This window comes from Sciurus carolinensis, chromosome 3 (assembly GCF_902686445.1).
Source record: "Sciurus carolinensis chromosome 3, mSciCar1.2, whole genome shotgun sequence".
In the NCBI taxonomy this organism is placed as follows: Eukaryota; Metazoa; Chordata; class Mammalia; order Rodentia; family Sciuridae; genus Sciurus; species Sciurus carolinensis.
Genome location: NC_062215.1, coordinates 136,576,464 through 136,597,585, shown reverse-complemented (window position 1 = coordinate 136,597,585; position 21,122 = coordinate 136,576,464). Strand labels below are relative to the sequence as shown.

Below are 21,122 nucleotides of genomic sequence, written 5' to 3'. Positions count from 1 at the left end.
TTTCCTAGATTACTCTTGGTTATATATTAGATTTTAGTTTCCAGTCAGAAAATATTAGGTGCAAAACTTTTTCCGTATTTACAAAGCATGCCCTGGGAGGAAGAAAAGGGGAAAGCAAAGACTGAAAGGGAGAAAGAAAGCATGAGAAGTAGAAAAGAGTAAGAAAAGATAAAGATGCAAAGGGAGGAGGAGGAACAAGGTATGCTCATAGTTACAAAGTCACCCACAGAACATTAGCACATTCTATCTCCCAGGCTTCGACATTGGATTCCCAACCCACCCACCTTACAGACAAATCACTTCAGGGAAGAGAACACCTAGGCTATTCCATTCCTCATTCAATCATGTTCTGCACTCTTCTTATTGACAGAAGGACAAGACTGATTGGTGGGTCCTGAGTCACAGCCTCCTTCCTCCGGGAAGTCATCCATTCCGTTAACGGGGCACAGGCATTACAATCCCTTGTTGAGTTTCAGTACATAACTGTCACTGTCTTGGTACCTGTTTCTGTGTTCCTAGGATCATATCATACTTTCGTCACATTCTCTCCTCAGAAGCTGAAACTTGACAAATATATCCCATGCCCTGACATGAGCAGGGCTAGACTGCAGAAAGAACACCTGTTAAAGCCCTGGGTGTCTCGGTATTAAATACCACCTGATTCTCCACGGCTGTGCCATGCCCTCAGACTAAAGCTCCCTGTTGCTCCATGCTGGACTCCTGGAGCTAATCCATTTCCTCTAAAATGCCTGGAGGTGGTCTAAGGTAACCCTGGCGTTGAGGTTGCTGTGTACCCACTGGAACTCCACTGTGTGCCCTACAGCTGAGACAAAGCCCCCAGCACTGTCCCACAATCAATCCTGGCCTGTTGATACAGACACAGACAGATGCTAAGATAAGAGAAAAACTGAAAATGGGAAGAGTCTTCCAGTAATTATTAAGTATTCATTTAACCCATATTTGTTTAGTTTCAGGGATGCGTCCATACAACAGTGATAAAACAATGAGCAAGACAAATTTCGTACCCTATGGAATTTGTTTTATTTATCTGAATATATAGTCTGGAATTTAGTAACATATAAAGATGAAATCATGGCTCACTTGTTACCACAGCAAATAAAAATGTGCTTATAACTATTACTTAATGTAGAGGAAGTATCTGGAATGCTAAGGAGACACACCACTTTTTCTTGAGTGGAAGAATCAGGGGTTTAAGAAATAAAAAGCTGCCCTACAAAGCAGATGAAACTAAAATACAAAGAAAAGCCTGTGTAACTGTAGGCAGAGAGAGATGCAAATGGATCAAAAGGTAATGAGGAGAGTAAAGAGTGTATTTAGATGCAGTAGGTGGATACTTCAACAGTTATCACGAAAGTGCATACAGTTAACACTCAGGTGTGTGCAAACATAAACCTCATTTTTCTATCTTGAAATTACATATTACATCATGAACTCCAAACATCCCAATCTGTCTAGAGAAAACACTCTCTGTCTTTCTAGTATTTTCAGTCCAGTTTTTTTTTTTTTTAGCATAAACTGGTTTTGTTGTTGCTGTTGTTGTTTTCTTGTTGTTAAATGTTTTAGTAAACTATTTCACTGCTGTGACTAAAAGACCAGACCAGCACAATTGTAGAACAGGAGAAGTTTATTTGAGGGCTCACGGTTTCAGAGGTCTCAATCCATAGACAGCCAGCTCCATTTCCCCTGGGCTCAAGGTGAGGCAGAACATCATGGTGGAAGAGTGTGGCAGAGGGAAGCAGCTCACACGGTGATCAGGGAGCAGAGAGAGACTCCACTCACCAGATACAAATATACACCCCAAAGCCATGCTCCAATTCCCAGCCTTCAGTCACACCCTACCACTGCAGTTACCATTCGGGTAATCCTGTCAGGGGATTAATTCACTATTGGGTTAAGACTCTCACAACCCAATCATGTCTCCTCAAACCTTCTTGCATTGTCTCACACATGAGCTTCTGGGGGACACCTCACATCCAAACCATAACATTAAGTCCCAGTCCCTGTTCAGTGTAAAACTGGAACCTCCTTCCCTTTTTTCCAAGCTCTTTCTGCACCCTGCCCCCCAACTCCTATGCCTTCTTTTCTTGAAAAGCCACTCTGGCTGCTGGAAGTGTGACAGAAAGTTGACTAACCTGATGGATGTTGTTCAATTGTGTAAGAAAGTTGGGTGGTTGGTCTTGGTCATTTCTTTTCTTGTTGGCCTTTGCTTCTCCTGTCATTATTTAACCTGGTCCTGGCATTGGTATGGCATTCACCTAATAACCTTCTGATCATTCATTCTCTCTGGTCTCTCATGTGGCTTCAGCTCTTTTCTGAGCACATCAGGTGATCTTCAGGTGCCCATATGTTGCTACCTTCATACTCTTCTGACCTGAGATGCCAGGAGCAATGTTGCCTCCCCTGCCTCACCTCTAGTGACAACGTTTGCATGTGCCATAACAGAGAAGAGATTCCTAGTCGGTCGACTAGACCTGCTGCTTCCTTCTCAGGTCTGGACCCTGAAGTACCTCCTGCTAAGGCCTGGTGAGGTCCATAAAAACTTAAGTATCCTTACCACACCTTCCTTCCTTCTTTCTTAACTCACTCTTCCTAAAGTCCATTGAATATTGAACAATTATACAGCTATTCCTACCCAGTTAGGTCCTGTAACAAAACCTAAACCAATGTCCAATATGATTATCAGCTTCTTTTTAGTACATAGTGATAGACCCTAAGATTATGCTTCTTCACAAAAACCTGACCACCAGGTATATACAATTAAAACTGGCACAAATAAAATTCTGTCAGATAAGCAAATATTTATTAAGCAGCAAGCAAAAGACAATCATACACAGTATTCCATATAATAACTTAGCATAAAGCTAGGAGGACTTTTGCAAAAGAGCCTGGAGTCACCTGTGAATTTAAATCTGACTTCAGATTTAAATGCCCCTTCCCATGATAAATTCTTCTTTCATGGAAGGTCATCTCCAAAGCATATAAAAGAGAATCTCTTCAGGATGATTAACAAACCTTCCCAATGGTTCAGAACATCAACTCTAGAACAGACCCTGCTTTAAGAAAAGAAGATTAGGGAGTTGGGGTTCTGGGATGCCCCACAGCTGTCACAGGAGAGGTGTCTGGATAGTATTTCTGGCCAGCTGCATATCATGAACATCAATTGTTTTGGCAGGGATAATGTTTTAATATGTTTTATGCTAATTAAAAATCAATGCTTTAAACCTTGTCTCAGCCACTTCTGAAACTTTCATTGATGGGACTTTTCAAAAATCATCTGAACACTCCAGGCATGCTAATTAAAGTTAGTTGACATAAGTATGTGTATGTGTGTCCAGTGTATATGGGTGAGTATGTTTATCTTCAGTCTATACAACAGAGTATCAACGTAAATCATAGGCAATATTCAGAATGAGATTCTAATCTCCCCTCCTTGGAGAAAACCATAAGCTTTCACGGGGTACATAACCAGCATCTCACTCCCCAGAGAACGAGAAAAGACAAAGGTGAGAGGACCAGGTGATAATGCACCATGGCTGTTCACTTTTGATGTCAGTCTACCTTAAAGCTTCATCTGTATAATGTCCTGGAGATAGAACATTATAAATTAGTTGGGTTTCCTCAGAACACAGATGTGAATGATGAGGGCTTAGTACCAAGTTCAACCAGCTACTCTGAAGAAAATGCTTAGAATTAAAAAATTTTTTCTACTGTGACTTTTCTCCACAGGCAGCCTGCACAAGGAGTAATCCAAGTAACCCTGGGGAACAGTAATGGTTTCAGTGAGCTTCCCCTCTAACAGAAATACAAATCCCAGCACATAAAGCCAACAGGAATGTTCCTGGGACCTGCAGACACAGATTTGCAGAAGTTCTGTCTAATACTTGAGCACTGAGAATAGGATGATCAGGTGCAAAACAACAAGGGATTATTTATTTATTTAACCATAATGAATGACTCTCTGCATCAGAGAGAGAAGTCAGCTAGCTTTAGAGCTTATTTAGATAAGACAAAATTTTATTTTATTTAGATAAAATAGCAATAGCATACAACAAGCCCTCTACATGTAAGTTGAAGATTTTTAATGTATCTGTTAAAAAGCAATACCAAGTTTGATATATTCAATAGAATACACTCTATGAAATTCTATATAACACAAGCAGGTGAAGTATGATTAGCAGAGATCACTGCCACTGGTCAGCTCCCAAGGCTGCCGCAAATTAGACACATCCAAATAAACCCTTATCTTCATGACTGCCAAAACTACTCTTCAAATTTCTCGCCTTGCAAATGTTGTCAGCTCTTCGTGTTATACCATATTTCTTCCTTTCACTCAACTCTCTATATCCTGTCACCACATCCTGTGTATTTTGTTTTCCAAAAACCTGCTAAAATATATTTTGTCTTCTCCATTCCTACTGTCAGACACCAACAACCCTGTGCTTTGACAACTGGACAAGTTCTCCTAGCCTACTCTGTTTTCTTCAGTCCTTGCTCGACTCTCCCACGGGGATAGTCATAAATGCAAATCTTGATTCTGCAGTCCACCTAATAACTATCCTTCAGTGCTTCCTTGGAATTCACAGAATAAATTTTACACCCCTTCAAATTTTCTCCCTGAAAACCATCTTAAACTCAACTCCAGTCAACCACTCCTTGATTTATATCCATTGTTTTCAATAGTACCCATCCACTGAACTCAAATTTCCTCATGGAACACAAAACTATTTCTAAATATGCACAAAGCCACATGTGCACTGAGTTGTCATCTATAGACCAAAAATGTCACAGAGACATATTATAATCATTCAAAGGTATAAAAATAAACCTTTGAACATACATATCAAAGCAATTAGATGTTATAATTCCAAATTCTTATAAATACAACTGACTCCCCCACCTCACCAAACTGATTTCTAGAAGAAAAAGCAGGCAATGATGTTAATGGAAAAGACACTGAAAATTGGGAAAGGGACAGATTTTCAAAAGGCTATTCCCATAGCTGTGGAGAAATTAAGAGTAGAAAGAACTTTTGAACGAACAGGAAGACTATTTTATACCCTTAGCTTTACAATCCATGCTTTTCTCCTGTTAATTGGACAGAGGTCATTTCTATTCTTCTTTACTTGTTTTAAATAACAGGTGATAATTTTCCAAAAACATCAATAGCATATTTAGTGGGAAAAGTTAGTGTGTACACCAAAAGAATCCAAATGCTCCACTCTCCTTGGCAGTATTAGCCATCAGTCTTCCAAAACAGATACCAAAAGAAGAGAAGGAAAATATCCATGTTCCTCAATGTCCAGAAGATTGTGAAAAAGGAAAACCACAAACATACAACCATCTAATAAAACTCAGCATAAATCTAGGAAGACTGTAGTTACTCTTTTTCTCAAAAGGACCTGGAGTCTCCTGTGAATTTAAATCTGACTTCGGAAGAACAAGTGAGAAATCACTAGTAGGTTTATCTGTAAGTCCTATAAGCACTTTGCATCTGTTTGGCCTCAAAGAGAAATGTAAGTCTTCCACTGTTTTGTTCATAAATATGTACAGGTAAGAAAAGCATCACCAACATTACCACCTGCAGGAATAAGTCAGTTTTGAGTAGAACTCAAAATGAATTCTGAGAAACACTAGTTCTATGAAATATAAAAGGTGTTTTATGCACATACTCAAACTGGTATCATTGTCAAACATGTTTGGAAAACTCTTGAATAAAAAAAATTAAACATTTTCCTACAGTACATCACATATTTTAACATATTAATGCATATTCTGAAGCTCAGAAAATGAGCCATTCCAAATGAATCATTTGCAGGAAATGAGTCAATTACTACAACTAAACTCTTCTTGACTGAAATGCAGGAGGACATAAAAGGCAGATAATCATGAGCACATTAAGTCAGGTTCATACACATGCCATGAAATAATTTTTATTTTTTTTAAAAATTGAGCTGACAATATATGGCAGCATTTGAAAGAACATTTTGTCATTAAGAAGGAAATAGATTTAAATCTGGAAAGGCAGGCAATCATGACGGAAACTAAATTTTGTTCAAAGTCCATTTGAATTAAGTAAAAGTTTTACTGAACATAAATGGCATGTGTATTTTTCTAAAAGAACTGTGCCTCCTTCCCATTATAACAGAATAATTATCACCATTTACATCAAAGATGCTTTCTAAATCAGGTCATAAAAGCTGCATAAATAAGTGTCAATTTCCCCCAATATAGTTTTATTTTCATAGAATCTGAAAAAAAAAAATTACCTAGATTTGTTTTAGGTGTGAACATCTGACAAAACATAACAAACATCAAATGTGTAATATCTGAGAATAGTCTCCATATTTTTTTCAGTAATGATGTTAAAGTCACAACAATCACTTTGTGCAAATAAGATCACATCACTTCCATGCAAAAAATCATTTGATGTTTTCTGCACATACTTACAGACCCACAGGCCCTGCATGAGCTGGCTGGGTGCCTTCTCCCTCCCTCACCTCCACCCCATTCCATCCACATTGCTGAGCTTCACTTAAGCCAATGTCATTTCTGCTTTAGGGACTTTATATGAATTCTTTTCCTAGAATTTTCATCAAATTCAAGCACCTTCCCATGTCCAGAGAGTCTGATAGTTTGAGATCAGAAGTAGGTATCAATATTTCTTAATAATGACAAGATTGAAAGAGGTCCAAGGTGGAACAGGTGAATAAAGGAATGACATAAAGGAAGATATTTACACAGAAAAACAATTTGTGCTGCATGTAATGTTAGCACTTATTCCTCACAGTCAAGATATTTATAACTGTCATCTGCTCAATATTACACAGTGTAGTAACATTTTTAAAAGGCAAAGAACTTTAAATTATTCATTTATTGGGGAAAATAATTAAGATTTCTAGTTTATACCAACATAAAAGTGGAACTGTAGTCTATTGAGTGTGTTGAATGATCAGTCTTCATTTGTATGGTAACTAAACTATTTATGATATATTAAAATCAAGACTGTTATTTGGACTATTTATTTTTCAACTTTTAAAATCAGATAATAAAATGAAATATAAACTTCCATAATAATATTTCTAGAAGGAAGTTTGTGTTTTATCGCTCTGCATTCAAATGAGCATGTCATGCCTTGTTATCTTTCCAAAAACAGCAGCCAAATGGTTTCCACTTTATCTCCTCCTCTAGCATCTCACCAGACAAGAACTCTATCCAGGATACAGGAATCAAACACTGTGCACGTCCTTACCCATCTAAAAACAACAAAAGCTTCACCACTGACTTAGTCAACATTATTATTCAATCTTTCTCTTAAGAAATCGGAATAAAGGTTTCACAGGAAGAAGCTGTTCTTACTAAGAAATGAGGTTTCATTATTTGATGTATCCGAAATTTGGTACCCAAAAATGTGATAAAAACCTTGGAATGCTGTGAGTAGTTTTCAGCTGGTAGAAAAAATATATATATAAATGCTTGAAAATCAGTATTAGAAGAAAACCTGAAATTTTCTATGATGCTTAATTGGTAGTCTGTAAGAACTGTTAGTAAGCAAATACAGACTTTTGGGGTTGTGATTGATGGTCTTTCTGCCTTAAAATTATTAGTAGTTCAGAATAAAATTGAAGCCTATTTTGTACAGGCATTCTCTTTAGTCATGGGTGACACTGTTTATAGCAGAACCAGAGCATTGAAGAATGAGCTAGGTAGACTGATCAAAGTAAATGAGTGAGGGACTAACGGCAGGATATAATCAAAGGGAATCGGAGATCAAGAGACCGCAGAGCATGCTGCCAATAGGGAAGCAAAATTCCCCAACATCAAGGAACCTGCATCACGTAACAAAATGTCAACAAGTCTTCATAATCAACATATTTTTAAAGCCACTATAGTCATAGAGCACTGAACAATCACAGAACAAATACTGAAGACCTCTACATTAGTCTCCAGCCTTTCCCTGGTCTGTTTATTTATTGATTCTTTCCTCTCCACCACAATGACTTTGATATATCTGATTGTTTAATCCCCAAAGTTTACTACAGCAAAAGTAGCATCACAAATTGCATTCAGTGTTCTAAATCCTATAATATTGTTCATGTTACACAGAGAAGGCAAGTCTTTTCCTTCTAAAACCATGATAAGGAAAAAAGAACAATCAACTATTTTAAAACTACTACCACCCTTCTCTATAAAAACAAAAGCTAATGTTAAGTTGTCAAAAATAAAGATTTAATACAATTAATCCTGCTTTTATACCTATAGTTACTAGGAAGTCACCACTTATACTCAAAACAAAAAAGTGAAGCGAATTTTTCCATGAACTGAATTTGATCATGATCTAATTAATGGCTTTAATTTTGCATGTTACAGATGCATGAAGCAAGTATGAAAACAGAAAATGCTTTCCTTGAAACTGCTAAAGAAGAAAAAGATTCTAAATGTTTGGCTTGGTTAGATAGATATGAGAGTTAGTTGATAACAGCTTATGACAATATTTTTATTTTCATTTTAAGAACTGTTGAACATAATACCACTTATTTCTCCTTAGTATGTATCACTTAAGTATTTAACAGCTACTACATCTGCTTTGCAACTACTTTATTCCCAAGAGTTGTACAATGGCTGAAGCATAACTGTAACACAGATCATATCTACTGAAAGAACAATTAATATTAAGAAGTAAAGAAATGAGAGCAGGGTAGAAGCAGATCAGCTGACAAATACTTTGTGAAACACATATCTGGAATTTTATATATTTCTTTCTTTGTTATCCAAATCCAACTTAAATATTAATTTTTCTCATGAAATTATAACTGACAAGTCTTCCAACACTTCTTTAAAACTGCCTTATTATAACTTGTAAGTACTGGAAAAAAAATCTTGGTTCTCTTCCCAAAATAAAAATTATCTAGAAGCCAAATGAATATAATTGAGGTCATTTCCAACATACAATGGAAGTGCTGCACTGAGTACTTATTTTTAATGTGTCAATTAGTTAATGCTTTCTGATTGAAATGGACATCCATCATGCTAAGTGAAATATGCCAGACTCAGAAAGTCAAGGTCGAATGTTTTATATGCAGAAGCTAAAGAATAAGAAGAAATTAAAAGAGGGAATCTCAGGAAAATAGAAGGGAGATCTGTAGAGTAGAAGCCAGGGACCAATGGGGAAGAGAAGGGAAGGAAAAGGGAAAAATTACAGCATTAAGTTGACCAAATAATACCATGTGAATCTATGAGTACATCACAATGAATTCCACTTTTACATATAACTATAATGCACCAATTTTAAAAACTAAATAAACAGAAGGAAGACCAACAGAGCAGAGGAACTGAACTAGAAGGAAGGAAGAAGGGAAGGAAAAAAGAAACACTAGAAATTTAAATGAAGAAAATTGTTACATGCATTTATGAACATGTCAGAATGGAGCCCCTATTGTGTATAACTATATTGCACTAATATATAAAATATTGAAAATATTCAATGTTCACGATTTTAATCAAACTATTGAATTTACAGTAGATGATCTCAAACTATTGTATTGGAATTTGAAGAAATCTTGTTTTTATTTAATTTTCTTCTTATGAAATACTGTGTAAGAATTAGGTGATCTTAGATTTTATACGGTGAAAACTTATTCTGACATTATTAACTATATCTCCCCCAGATAAGTTATTTACACTTACCAAGATATTTCAAGAAAATAGAAAAATAATCAAGGAACACTGGTTACATATATCTTCTTTATTTGTGATTTTATAACTTCTACCCAGACTTTTTTTGTGTGTGTGATCCCACAATTACTATGAAAGATAAATATGTCACTTTAATCTTTATTAAATCACCTCAAAATATTAACTAATTCTCTTTAAACTCCTAACATTGTTATGTTTGTCATCTTCATTCTATAAGAAGCAGATTTGCCAGGGCTATAATTAGTAAGAAGTTATATATAGTCTTTATAATGTATAAAATCTAGATTATCAAAATTATCTTTTTGTTTCCTATCTCTTGCTTCAAAAGCACAACTATTTTTCTTTTTTTTTCCACTTCCTTGTATCTCTTCTTTACCATAGCTTGAATGATGTTATCATTGTCTTCAGGAATATTCATTATAAGTCACATCATAAAAAGGGAAAAAGAATACACTGAATGCAATACTTCAGGGTATGCGTTTATTTGTTCTTTTGTTTGGTATTTTCCAGTGCTAAATTATCTAAAAACACAATCCACGAGTTTGATCTGCCTCCAAAATGGTCCCTAAACTATATCCCAATATACACATTAATCAACATCAATTTCTAAATAAGGACCTATAATTCATCTTTTCAGCTGATCTTACTGGTGACTTCATTTTCTGCTTAACAATAGAAGGATCCCTATCTGTTACGTCACCTGCAATTCCCCTCAGTGCTTAACAAGAATTCCACTGAGTAAAAAAGATGTTTGCAAAGTCTCATCTCATTGGGAATTTGAGTTGTGGGCTTTCCTTCCTTGCTTGCTTAATATGTGTAGGTTTACAATTAATGTTTTATGTGTTTTCCCTGAAAATAGGGGTCTTAACAGAACCAGGGTTAGAACATAAAACCAGACTTCTTATGGAACAGTGATTTCAGATTTACTCATTTGGTATGAAACTCTGAGTAACCAAGATTGCTATGAGAAAATACAAAAACAGATTCTAGCTACCGATCCCTGTTGACTACTCTCAGATGACCTGAAACACGTAGGCAAATAATTCCAACCCCATCAGGAAGGAATAACAGGAACAGAAGAAATAAAGCGTTACTCAATGTTAAGTGCACACAGTATAAGACAATATCATATATTTGTTAGCTTAAAATGTCTAGCATTTATTAACTACAGCAGTAGACATTCGACTGATGTTTATTCAACCCTACTGAACTTGCTTTAGCCTTTATGATCAGTTAAATATTAATATGTCTTATTGTTTAGTTATAGGTTATCACAAGTAAACAATTACTAGAATAATTAGAATACTTCATTGTCTAGTCTAGTAATGATCATACAAAATATTTTTGTTTTTCTCCTTGTGACTTTTTCTTGTTCTGAAAAAACATGTGTTTTTAAAAGCCTACCTTATAATGTATAAAAAGCTGGCTGGGAAAAATAAAATTTAGAACATAGCATCCATTCCTTGAGTTTGTGTTGCTTTGTTCTCCATCGCGCCTACGCCTACTCCATCACCTGTGACCACTACGACCCCTGCTAGGGCTGGACCCCGGCACCTATCAAATAAATTTATCAAGAGATAAAGGTAAAAGAAGACTGAATTTTGACTAAATTGAAAAGAATTTTCCTATATTCAGAACCATACATGACACAAAGCAAAATTAAAGGGTGAGAACTCTACTTCAAATCATAGAGTACATCAGTGGTGCATAAATTTATATTCTTGGATGTAATTCAATGGTACAAACATACAAAAATAAGAGACAATGATTCATCAATGATATACATATTTGTTAAGGTAATTTTCCAGTTTAATTTTACTCTAAATGGAAAGTGAAATTTTCCAATTATTTCTTGATATAAAATTTAAGTAAAAATTTTACATGTATCTAATAACAAATCTTTGAAGCCACTGCAGTTATAGTGAAGTTACTTTGCAAATGCCCTTTTGAAATTCTCTACAACAATATCTTTTAGTTTAAAAAGTTGCTTAACTTCTTGGAAGTGATTTATTTTTTGCATATATTTGAATATTTCTACATTGACTAAAATTTTAGAATTAATATAGATATCTTAATATCTATAAAATTTTATAAATAGTCTATTATCACTATAAGTTTCCACAGTTTAAACATAAAAATGTATTCTTTTAAAGGACATTTTTAACAGTTTTTGAAATGTTAAATAACTGTGCAATAAGACCACACAATATTAACATGTATTTTAAGGAAAAGAGTTTAAAAATTCCATCACTGAAAGCAAATATTGCTCTTAACCAGCCCAGAAGTTACTCATCAGATTCTCTGGCAAGATTTTCATTCCATTTTCTACTCCCTGAATTGCATAGGAGGTTTCTAAGTGTCCAAGAGATCTATGGGCTATATAAATGCATTCCAAGAAGTCTTCAACTGCTTAAAATTATATGCAATATGAGATGTGTATATACATATATATCTTTGATATTCTCAAATGGACCTAAAACCCCAGTGCTATAAAATTGCTGCTTAGCATCCATTGCTACTTCAGTGCACAAGCTCACATGAATTCACGAGTGGTTTAAATGCACATGTGCTTTTTATTTTCTTGGTTACAGTGAAGGTATTGCTTAAGTAAACTAGAGAGTATCCAGATGAACTTCTTTCCAAGTACCCGATTCAAAGTTTATCTAATATGTCTTGGTTTTGTCCTCAAAACTGCCGTCTTTAATATAAGCCCAAGTTTCTCAATGAATCATCCATGAAATAGAAAGCCAATAGGTAATGCTTTTTGGAATCAGAACTTTGTAAACACATATACGTGCATCCACGCACCCTTGAGACTCCTTAGTAAAATGGGTTAAAACACTTTAAAAGTATTTATTTTACCTTTTGATTTAACATATCTAAATAAATACATTGAAAATAAGCTTTCAAGTATAGTGATGACAATACAATACTAAAGTGAAATGACCACCAAAAAAAAAAAAAAAAAAAAAACACCCTTAGAAAACACCTGTATGTGCTCACCTTGCCCTGCCTTAGTGATGGGCCATGATGATTATTTATAATCACATTGCCCAATGTTGTTCTCACTTTTTATGACAAGAAAAATCTCACTGGTTGGCTCAAGTAGCTTGAGAGAACCCAACAGTAAACAAAGCATAGGGCCTCATTTGCAAAACAAGATTGATTGACTATTTTGTATTTTGACAAGTAAGAATGGGAGGGTGTGGTGGAGGGAAGAAAGAAAAAGAAGAAAAGTTATATTTTTTTATTTACATAAATAAAAATACATAAATAAAACCTACCTTAAATATAGTTTGTCATTTTCTCAGATTTATAAAGTGGTAACTATCTTAAATCTTTAAGCCAAGTGTACTGTTTGTACTTGTAAAATCATGTACATGCCTATTTTTTTTTTTTTAATTCATCAGCCTTTTACCTCAACTTCTTGTTCAGTCTTTCAAAGTGGGAGTTGGTGGGAAGGACTGTCTGTCAAAGATTCTTTATAATAGACATATTTTCTTTTTGATAACATCCCAAAGCATGTGATGCTCATTCTTGTGTACCCTTTTAACTTCTGAAAATTTATGCTTGAATAAATTATTAGAGTGAGATTTCTGAAGCCTAAAACATTGCTTGTTTTCTTTAATTCTTATTGTGGTTAAAAAACAAGGCATGAAGTGTATCATTTAATCATTTTGCTCACAACTTGTTATGGTTTTGATCTGAAATGTTCCCCAAGGTTTCACAAGTTCAGAGGGGGGGGCTTAGGAGGAAGTGATTGGATCATTAGTGCTCTAACCTTATCAGGGGATTAATCCCTTGGTGGCTGAATGAACTAGTGGGAAGTGGGACCTGGTTGGAGGAAGCAGGTCATGGAGGGCATGCTCTGCCAGGGTTTGTCTTCTCTCCCAACTGTTTCTGCATCCTGGCTGCCGTGACCTGAGTGGTATTCCTCTGCCACACCCTTCTGCCATGTTGTTTTGCCTCACCTCAAGCACAGAAAAATGGAGCCAGTTGACCATGGGCTGAAAACTGTGAATACAAATAAATCTTCCCTCCTTTAAGTTGTTTTTCTGAGTTATTTGTCACAGTGATGCAAAGCTAATACACGATTAGTCCATTGTTTTATGTATATCTACTTTGTTATGATTCAATCTCCAGAACTCTCTTCATCTTGTAAAACAGAAATTCTATGTCCATTAAACATCAGCTCCCCATTGCCCCTCCCCCAGTTCTGTCAACTATAAGGCACTTTTAATTAGATAGGAAAGTATGAACTCCTTGAAGAAATGAGCTTAAAATCTTTTTTGTATTTCATCAAAGTACTTACTGCATAGAATGTTCTGCTCATCTGTTTATAATTAGCATAAGAAAACACATTACATTATTTTCTGGGCGTCAATGGCACCTATGAACCAGGAGCTATTTTTGATCATGAAGAAGGTTCCCAGCAACCTGTCCACATTTTGTGTGCTCAGACCTTATTAATAATATTAGATGACAATAGAAAGTCAGACACTGTTTTCTGTGCTTTTAAATGTATTTATTGTCCTATTTTTGACAATAAATATATGGGTAAGTACTAATATTAGCACCATTTTAGATGGGAAATTGAAACAAGCTACTAGCCTAGTTTATGATCATTAATTATCATTATATGATCACACAAATTTGAAGATTCACTTTCATATGGGGAAACATCTGAAGAGGAAAGGTCAATGAAGATCTTGGTGTCCATTTTGATGTTGCCAAGAAAGATTCTTCCTAAGGTCCAAAGGGATAACAATTTCAGCACATGTGCTTCTAATCTCTACATTATAGAATGAGATGTTCATGGGTTTTAAAAAACTGAGTTTGAGTGAACTTCTATTCCACTGCTTCTTAACTTTGGACATAACACTTAAACACATCCCATCTGTTAAATGGGATACTCCTATATCTCCACTTAATGGAGTGTGCATATAGGAGAAAAGGAGAGAAAGAGGGAGAAAGACATGCCAACAAGGATTTTGCAAATCACAATAAGTGTAAGGCAGTACTAAGATTCTTATGTGTGAATGGATGCATAAGAAGAGAGTACCACCAGTGTTAAACCATAGCCACAAGAGCCAATGTTCAGCATGAATACCAGCTGAATGGCACTGCAAGTGAGTTAGCTTCTTTGTGACTTGTCTTCATTCATAAAATTAAAATAATAGGCTAGGGAGTGATATTGATCAAATTATATTGCACATGTTACATTGTGCATGTATGAATATGTAACAACAAATCCCACCATATGTACAACTATAATGTATCAAAAATAAATAAATAAATAACAGGGATCTGGGACTGTAGCTCAGTGGCAGAGAGTTTGTCTAGCAGGTCTGAGGCACTGGGTTTGATCCTCTGCACCGCATAAAAATAAATAAATAAAATAAAGACATTGTGTGCATCTATGACTACAAAAAAAAAAAAAGAATAGCACCATGGCTTGTTGTTAGTATATGTATAGCACTTAGAACACTACATAATATATAATGAATGGTAAAAGTTAGCTTCCATTTTATTATTTCCTATCACAAATTGCAGTTCTTTCTTAGCTCTACTAAGTCCTTTCCTAAAATAATTCATGTAAAGAGCCTAGTAAAGCATTTACCAAGTAGTGAACACTCAACAATAAATGTTAGTTGGATATGGTACGTCTATCCATTTCATGTACCATGAATTTTCCAGGTTACCATTTTATCATAAGTTTTTGCACATAAATATAATTGGTCTCATGTTTCTGACAAAATCTTACCAATCACATTCAAAGAAAAAAAAAAACTGTTGCATTTAACTGGTTAAATTTAAAGTATAAATATATGTAGTATGTGATAAATCAGTTATCTTATTTTGTAAATTATCAAACTTATTTCCTTCTAATTTGCATCATTTTCTTAGACGTTTAATAATTATAGATGATTTCAGAATTTGAGCATTTATATAGTTAACATTTTCCTACTTTGGTTCCTCAACTGTGATGTTGAAGATTGAAGACATGCATTCAAACTGAAATTATATTGAAACGTGAATTCAAATGTATTAAGAGTAGGTTTATGACATTACTAAGGGTTCTTCAGAGAAACAGAACAAATATGGGGTTTGTGGGGGTGTAGGTGTGTGTTGGAGAGTGAGAGAATTGTGTTGTGACTAATGGACTCATGCAATTATGGAGGCTAAGAACACTCAAGATCAACAGTGAGCAAGCTGGCGACCCAGGAGAGCTGACAGTGCACTTTCATGCTTACTATGAAGGCCTGAGAACCAGTAGAGCCAATGGAGAAAGTTCTAGTCCAAAAGCCTGCAGGCTAGAGAGCCAAGAAGATATGATGTTTCAGTCTGAGACTGAAGTCCAGAGAAGATCAATGTTCTAGCTGGAGCAGCCAGACAAAAGGAATTCCCTCTTACTTAGTTGTTTTGTTCTATTCAAGCCCACCTCCCACCCCGCCACCACATTGGAGAGGCAAATCTCCTTTACCCAGTCTACAATTCAAATGTTAATCTCATCCAGAAACACCTTCACAGATACACCCAAAACGTTTAAACAAATATCTGGGTATTCAGTGGTCAGTCAAGTTGACTCATAAAATTAGCCATCACTGGCAGTGATGTACTTTATCATTCCAACTGGGATGCCAGGAAAAGGAGCTACAAGGTAAGATGCCAGGTTCAAGTACAAACTCATTATCTCTGCTGAATAAGGATGTATGTTAACTCACATAAAAGGTTAGGGATCAGTTAAGCAAGTATAAGAAGCAAGTTACTTTTTTTTCCCCCACGAATCCAAGATCATAACTTAGGCCTGGGAATGTAGCAGACATGAAGCAAATATTTACTGAATAAATGAGTTAATTAATATATGAACTATGTACAGAAATTCTCACATGACCTGGCTGACAAAGAGCATGATATGACTATATCAGTAACACTTTTCTTTTAGAGTCTAATTACTCAAGGGTGTCCAAATTCATATAACAGAATGTCATGATGCTAATGAAAACATCAAATTCATACTGCACATTAGAATACAGTCCTGTAAATTTTCAAAAATTTTTTAGTTGTTGCTGGACCTTTATTTTTATTCATTTCTTTATACGTGGTGCAGAGAATCAAACCCAGTGCCTCACATATGCAAGGCAATTCCTCTACCTCTGAGTCACAACCCCAGTCCCTAAGTTTTTCATGTATATATTTAGGGGCATTTTTCCTACTTATCATGAACGTCCCTGGCTATAACTCTTAGAATGTGCAGAGCAGAGTTCAGGCTCCTCGGCTATAAGGTGCACTTCAGTGGAAAATTTCCACCACTCTACTTAAAAACACAGCTTGGATAAATGACATGCTACTAGAGACTGGGGGATGTATGCAAGCCCACCAGCCTCCATAGCTACTCTGACATGCAATGTGATTCAAAGAACAGGGGGTTTGGAATCAAAAGGCTGTGTTTTAAGTCTTGCTCTTCCATTCATAGCTTTGGGACCTGGACAATTCCTAGTACCTCTTCTCATATTCTTAGCTGGTAAAAACATTAGTCATTTTTTCTCTTTTCTCCCTTTACTCTGCCTTAATCAATCTTTCACAAACTCATTTTTTGGTCGCTCACAAGTTCTCTCCATTTCACCTGTCTTTTCTATTCTAATTAAAATTAACCTTTCTACATCATATCTGCCTTACCAGAAAATACTTCTAATTAATCTTTTTTTTTGTCTTCCTCAAACCGTACTCCAATTTCTGCACTACTTGTCAAATTACATCCATTCTTTAAAAGAATGAGGCTGTGTTATGCCTTTTTCATAGTCTTGACTTACCTCAGTCTGTAGGTTTTGAGTTTTTAGCTTTCTTAACATCCATTGAATTTGTACTCAATACTACATTTTCCTTGGAGCTATTTCAAGCATGTCAAGATACGGTTTCTCTATGAAATTAAGCTGTGGAAAGAGACAATTTCCACACCCTGCATTTCCTAGTACGTTCCTGGAAATGAATATTTGCTGACAATTGGATTACAAAATGAAGATAATTTGCTTTCCAGGTTCATTCATTGTTGTACTGAAAACGTGGACTGAACATATGCCACAATTAGCATAATCATGGTTTTTAGAAACCTGCTACAAGTACGTATTTTTAAACTTGTTAAACTAATTAAAGTTTTCAAAACTACTTAAGAAAAAGAAACAAAAGACAACTATACTGGAAAATAAAAACTATAACATATCTTTATTTATAAATAACCAAGTCTTATATATAAAAAATATCTGACTGAAACAATAAAAAACTTCTAAGAATGATTAAACAAGTTCAATAAGTAGAATATTCAAAAATTAATTATATTTCTACACATAGCAATCAACAGTTTGAAAATCAAATTAAGGAAACAATCCCATTCACAATAACATCAACAAGAATAAAATAAATAGAATAAATTTAATTTCAAAAGTGTAAGATGTTCCCAGCAGCTCAGGAGGCTGAGGCAGGAGGATAGCAAGTTCAAAGCCAGCCTTAGCAAAAGCAAGGCACTAAGCAACTCAGTGAGACCCTGTCTCTAAATAAAATACAAAATAGGGCTGAGGATGTGGCTCAGTGGTTGAATGCCCCTGAGTTCAAAACCAATAATCCCCCCCAAAAAAGTGTAAGTGTACTCTGAAAATGATAATCATTTTGTAGAAAGAATTTCAAAATCTGACTAATGAAAAGATACACTAGGCTCATGTGTTGAAGATTTCATGTTGTTAATATGGCCAAGTCCCCCAAATTGATCTATAGATCTAATATAATCTTTATCAAAAAATCAGCTGTCTGCCTTAAAGCAATTAACAAGCAGATCCCAAATGCCTATAAAAGTATAAGGAACCCAGAATGGTCAAAGCAACCTTTAAAAATAAGAAAAAAGTTGGAAGATACACTTTTCAATCTTAAAATCTACTACAAAACAACAGTAATTAAGATACTATGGTACTATCATAGGCTAGACATATAGATCAATACAGAGTCCAGAAATAAACACTTACCTATATACTCAATTGATTTTCTACAAGGGTACCAGGACAAATCAATAGGGAAAGAATAGTCTTTTCAATACACAGTGCTCATAGAACTGGATACACATGTACAGAAGAGTGAAGTGGGACCCTAATGTCATAGTACATACAAAATTTCATTCTCAATGATTTATCTAAACCTTTTAGAAGAAACCTTCAAATGATATTCATAATTTAGGCAATGGTTTCTTACATATGATACCATAAGGAAAAGTAATAAAAGAAACATATATAGATATAGATATACACATACACACACCTGTGTGTGAATATATGTATGTAAACATATATAATCAAATATTTTCATCTGAGTTAAAATGCTTTATGCTTTGAAGAAATATAATGCCTTTCTTTATATCTCAAGAAAGTGAAGACAACCCACGGAATGGCAGAAAATATTTGCAAATCATATATTTATGATAAGAGTACAACTCAACAATAAAAAGATAATCTAATTAAAAACTTGGCTAGAGGTCCAAGTACACATTTCTCCAAATAAGATGTACAGATGACTAATAATCACTTGAAAAGATGTTCAATATTATTAGCTGTCAGAGAAATGTAAAGCCAAGTCACAAAGAGAGAGCACTACAAACCCACTAGGATGGCTAAAATAAGCAAGACAGATATTAATAAGTGCTGACAAGCATGAAAAGAACTTGGAACCCTAATGTATTGCTGATGGGATTGTAAAACAGTGCAGCCATTTTGGGGGCCAGTTTGATGAGTTTGCAAAATATTAAACACAGAGTTAGCATGTGATCCAGTAATTCCACCATGGTATATTCTTAGAGAAACTATGTTCATAAAAAAGTTGGATGTAAATGTTCAGAAGAGCATATTTTAAAATAGATAAAAATGGAAGCAACCCAAATGTATCAACCAATAAATATATAAACAGAATGAGATATGCTAAAACAATGTTCACTTCAGTCATCAGCTATGATTCCCTGTCACTAACCAGTCATGTACACTCAACTTTTCAATTTTCTCAACCAGAAAATTCAGTTAATAATGACCTCCATAGCAGGGGTAGCAGTAAAGAGAACATAAGAAACTAAATATAAATTTCTTAATGCTATGCCTGGTGCATAAGTCCTCAACATGTCAGCTACTGTTGCTGACTTTTCTGAGCCCCAATTTCCTTATCTGTGATGGCGCAATAACAATACATCCTCCACCTTGGATCAGAGATACCATGAATCAAGAGCAATAATGCCTGACATACTGCTTTATCAAATGACAAAAACAATGCATTCCATAAATGGAAAATATTTTAATACTGTGATTTATCAGACACTATGGATCATAAAGGGTTCTGCTTGTTCTTATTTGTGTTTTTAAAGACTCTGCTATTAGCCCTCAGTATAAATATGTGTATACTTGAGTCTAGCACCCTCTAAATGACTACTCTTATGAGAATTAGGAGGCATTAATTGACTCCTTAGGAGGTCCCTTCAACCTGGAGATTCTGCGATTGGGCTCAAGCCAACCATCCCATTACAACATATGAGTCTAACACTACTGTGATTCCAGTACATCATCTTAAACAATAGAAGCTTGATAAAAACACTACTAGAATTAGGTACTAAAAGATAAGGATTATTTCTGTTTTCAGTGCCAAGGTTAAAAGGAATTTCCACTCTGTGTGATTCATATGGATGGGTGTATTAAATCATGGCTCTCAATGAAAATAGGCCACATTAAACTCTGCTAAAGAACATGCTCAAGGCAAGAATGACCCCTATTCACATCTAGGATGATGGCTTTAGACTATAAATTCCAAACAGCAGGAATAAGACTTCAGGGTTCTCTTCATAGAACATCAGACAGAATGACACATTCAATATATTCAAGTAATATTAGGGGTCATTGCTATTAATAAGAGTTGAAAGAACACTACTTTAGGATGGAATATGGCCAAAATTCAAGAATTTTCTCTCCCCTATAAAACTTGCATTCCTCTTCACTGACTTCTTTGTACACACGTCCACCTCTCTTCCAACTAACATAAAATCCGTCTCCACCCTGCCCCATACACTCACAGGTAGCCGTGTTGAAAGAGTGATCCACAAAACTTGCATTTCCTAACTTCCCGTGTACTGCTGAAGCCACAGTAATTTACCTTCACTACCCGACTATGTTCAAACTCTAAGGAAACACGTAGCCTTTACTTAACCTCTCTCAGCACTTGAGCATGGTCACTATTTTTTCCCTGGGCTTCTGGGCACTGTTCCTTCCTGCTTTTTGTCTGAGCTAGTTCCCTCTCACGAGCTCCTTTGAGACCCAACAAGTTAACTGAGGTATAATGTAGCTCCTTGGAGGGATCTGGGAAAATCAGTAAAGTGAAAAGATCTTGAAAAC

The 21,122-nt window shown here is 35.3% G+C and overlaps 1 protein-coding gene across 10 annotated transcripts in view; it reads right to left on the bottom strand.

The window, feature by feature from the left end:
• The window catches only part of Gulp1 (GULP PTB domain containing engulfment adaptor 1), a 268,650-nt gene that overhangs the window by 196,693 nt on the left and 50,835 nt on the right, over window positions 1-21,122 (bottom strand). The gene's annotated exons all lie outside the window — the stretch shown is intronic.